General features: G+C 43.1%; 1 long non-coding RNA gene across 1 annotated transcript; it reads left to right on the top strand.

Moving 5' to 3' along the window:
* The first annotated feature begins 9 nt into the window (after positions 1–9).
* LOC135979952 (uncharacterized) lies at positions 10–4086 on the top strand. Its single transcript, XR_010597187.1, has 2 exons — positions 10–172; positions 985–4086. It is a non-coding gene; the product is annotated as an uncharacterized LOC135979952 (long non-coding RNA).
* Positions 4087–4375: the final 289 nt, after the last annotated feature.

Genomic DNA, 4375 nt, shown 5'->3' with positions numbered 1-4375 from the left:
CCGGGACTCGTGCAGAGAGGAAATGAACGTCGGAGTGCAACACACTAGCTCGCCGCCCTGCAACGAGGCTGTGTCGTTTGGTTCCTACGGCAGGTTGCGTGGCTGGCGGGCGGGCGAGCGGCCAGACGGGTTTGCGGGATGCACGAGGAGGGGCAGGAGGCCGCAGTGCCAGGTAAGGAGACGGACACGGTGCGGGGAACGAGGGGAGGAGCGCAGCCGGTGCAGCGCCCCCCCGACCCCATCTGACAGCGGGGCAGCCTGGCCCCCCACGCACGCGAGCCGAGGCGGGAGGGCACAGGAGCTGCTCCCCACGCGGGTGCAGGGGACACAGTCCGCCCTGTGGCGAGGGGAAGGGATGGGAGCTCAGCACCCCCACACCCCGCCGGAGACGGGGTCCCCTCACGGGTTCCGGGACGGGGCGGGCCTCAGCCCCTCTGGAGGAGCAGGGCTGAGAAGGGAGAGCCAGTGACCCTGCCCGCAGTGGTGTGGATGGTATGATTCGCCCCCAGGGAACCGGCCTGGGGCAGTATCTCCCCCGGCACAGCTCACAGACCAGCCATCAGATGGTAACAGCTTTTAGTCACTACTTGAGGCAGCCAAGCAGCCGCGAGAGGCTGTGTCCCATCCTAACCCCTAGTTCCCTCCGCGTCCATTGCTGTAGTGAGGTACCACTAGGTCATGTAATCAGTGGCTCTACAAAGGTGCCATTAAATAAGGAGGAGCTAGAATCCTGCTGGAGATGGAAGTGCCCAAAGAGGACAGGAGTAATTGCAGCCAAAACCTGTGTCCTGCAGCTGTTTCTGCATTGTCATCGGCACCCTGTCCCTTGCAAGCTCTGAGCTGCACGCTGATAACCGGGCAAGCTGCTCACAATGCTTCAGTCAAAGGGATGAATAATGGGTTTGAGTGAAATAAAAGTACTGTAATAAAAAGACTTTGCCTCACTGATCCGTGCTCTGTTGTGCCTACTCTTGATAATTACAGTGCCCTCTACATGGGAATGAATATGCAAGTTCTGGAAAAGCCTCACAATACAGCAGCCCATATTATTGGCCAACATCAATAGGCAGAAGTGCATCGCTGCAATCTAGTGCCTTCGGCAACTACACAGACTAAGCTTTGAATGCCAGATAGACACTTCAAAGTCACAGTACTAATCTCCAAAGTTTCTCTTCAAACGGGATGTGTCTCATCTGCCTGAATTAACGTCCATGACTTCTATGCCAGTTGCACTTCTCAGGAATGATGGAGCTGTCCACAACAAGGACAATATTTAGAATGAGTAGAAACAGCACTTTTTCAGTGGACAGCTCATGGTTATGGAACTCCCTTCCCCAAGAAATTAGAATGACTGACTCTCCCTGCTTTCATGTGTAAGTGCAAGATCCAACATTTTCCCCTTAATCACTCCACCCACACACACACACACCAAACAACCCTCTCCCCCAACCAAAGAGCTGGTGCCACAAACCCCTCTCTGTAAGTGGACACAGGGGAGAGAGAGAATCTGCAATTTGCTATCTGCATCCATTTGCTTGCAATGAACTAAGATGCACTGTGGTTACTGTGGTAAAAATATATGGCTAGAAAGGTTATTAAAAGTAGGTGGCTTTAAATAACAAATGTAATTTTTTAAAAGTACTCATGTTTGAAAACTTGACTTCAGGGGCTGGCTGCTTGAGGGCATTTATAAGGAGTCTTTCACATATAGGTCAACACTATGAGTCAAACCCTAGTTGGTAGAAACTAAAAACTATTTCCATCTGCTGGTTGTTATAGTGGCTTTGATCGAGTTCTCAAGGGACAGATGTCTACATTAGGAGACAAAAACAGCATCTCAGTTTACATTAATAATATTGTTGGCATTCACAGCAGAAAGGCTTTACTCTTACTGATGAACAGTTACTTATAGTAGTATTGCCATTAGCTTCAGTGTGATTATCACGTGGGTGACTGCTCACCAATGTGAATAAGGTCTCCACAATCTGGGACCAAATTTTTAGTGGGTTGTGGAAACTGATTTTCACTGGCACTCTAAAACTGGTCTCTCCAGCACAGGGTTGAGAGCAGGGACACTAACATTGCTGTTGTCAGTGTTGTAAATATTCTTTGGATAAATAGAGGGCTTCAGTCTGTCAGTGTAGAACATTTCATCAGCACTGAAGGAATAAACAAATATGAAAAACAAACAAAAAACCTATTATGTTTTCATTAGTCCTTAGAACATGAGACTTAGTGTTTTGGATGGAAAACATGTTATTTTTAATATTTTATTTATTTATTTTAATCCTTAAATAACAGGTGCACCTTAGAATCATAATAAGCAACACAGTAATAATCCAGAGTTATGAAAATTATGTAATAAAAGTAAACAGCCCTTTGCTTTCTAGAATGGTGCCAGGGGAGGAAATCTTTATCAAGGATGTTTTCTTTTTTAAAAAAAGCCCATTTGGAGGTAACAGTTTTTCTTTTGCTTGGGGAAGTACAGTATAATATTGTCCTGACATCAAGTAAGCTTGCCATAAATACCCAAAGAAGCATTTCATAATATTATCCCATACTGTAAGGCCTACACCATCTTATGTAGGCCAAAATCAAATCAAACAGAAGGATGTGTCTGAATTTTGTTTATAGTTGGACAATCATTCCAGTTACCAGATCTATAATGTGTGGTATGAGCAGCATCTGGAAGCAGCAAGAAATCTGTTCAAATTGTATATTGAAATTGGTAATCATATAGCCTTACATGAGACTTGCTTGTACAAAGAGAGTTACTAGAGAGCTGCACTATGCATTATATTCTTATATTATGTCTGTATGCAGTTAGATTGGGATACCTTTTCCATTGCCAGAAGTCCTGTGGGGATCAGGACAGTGAAAACATCAGGGGACATCACTTGCCTTATGCTTTTGAGTAATCTCTAGTGAAATTAGATAAGGATAATTTTTTTTAAAAGGACATTACATATGTTGGTGGTAGGGCTCACTGAATGAACCCAGGGAAAATCTAACTCAGCTGCACTGTTGTCTGCTGAACCTGGACTTCATGAGGTAAGGCTTAGTGGTACCAGGAAGCTGAAGGCAGTCAGAGTGGAAGGAAGACCCTGAAATAATGTAATGGAAGCACTGGCCAAGTTAGCACAGCAAGTATAGAAGCAAACAACTTTCATTCTAATACTGGGAGTGAGGGGAGAGAGGTGAATTGAGTACAGGTCAGTGAGCCTGAGTTCTAATCCCAGCTCTGACACCATCGGTCTGTGGAACTGGACTAACTTGTGGCCAGAATTTCAAATCAGCTGAGCAACTCCAGCTCCCAGTGAAGTCAGTTACTCAGCTTTCAGTTGCACTGAAGGCAGCTGGGGTTGCCCATCACCTCTAAAACTAAAACCATGAATCTCGCCTTTAGTTTTTCTGTTGGTAAAATGGTGATTAAAATACTCACCTACCTCTCAAGAGTCCTCTGTGGATTAATTAGTTAATAGTTGTAAAACAGCATGTAGGCCTGATCCAACTCCTATTAATGTTAACAGGAAGCCTTCCACAGACTTTAATGGAAGTTGAATCAGGCTTTATAACAATATTAAAAGCCGACCAACACATAAAATACTGCAATACAAAACAAAAAATAGACATGGAAATTAGTGTTTTACTGTCCTTCTGGCATCAGTAGTGTTTCCAGCATCAAAATATTGCCCTTTGTATAGAATATCATTTCTGTCCCTAGAGGTAGTCCAGGCTAAAATGACTGTCATATTTTCATTGTTACTGAAAATTCAACCTAGGTATTCAATGTAGGTATTTCTGGCTCCTGACATGTTATTTAGTGCCTGTTTATCAACATTTCTTCATTCTTTTAAAATAAATTAAGTATAAATCTTTATCATGACCGAAGATTTTTCCCCCGTGTCCCAGAATTAAGACTTAAAAAAAGCTCTCTGTCCCAAAATATTTCTGCCTTGAACTGTTTTTTTTTTAAAAAGAAAACTACTCTTAAGATGGTTTAATTTCAAACTTCCCATGTATTGCTGAATTGTAACTGTTATTTCTTTTTCCTGCAACAATTTATAAATTGATTCCTTGAATTTGTACTTTAGTCACACTTTCAGCCTCTCTTCCAAAGATAAAAAATACTTTCAGTTGGATCATTTATTTACATATAAACTAGATGTTGCTGGTGTATTTAACATTTTCCTTTTCAATTCCAACAATACCATCTGACTCCCACCCAAGTTCCGTACTTTAGACCCAAGACTGTTCTTCCCCATCAAATACCCTAACAAAATTGTGCACAGGATCCAACGTCTAAGGTTCATCTAATGCACCATAGTACTACTTTCTTTTATGCAGTTCTTCATATACGAACTATATCCCAAAA

This window comes from Chrysemys picta, unplaced genomic scaffold (assembly GCF_011386835.1).
Source record: "Chrysemys picta bellii isolate R12L10 unplaced genomic scaffold, ASM1138683v2 scaf1450, whole genome shotgun sequence".
Lineage (NCBI taxonomy): Eukaryota > Metazoa > Chordata > Testudines > Emydidae > Chrysemys > Chrysemys picta.
The sequence above is the reverse complement of the archived record's forward strand: the minus strand, read 5'-3'. Positions and strand labels throughout refer to the sequence as shown.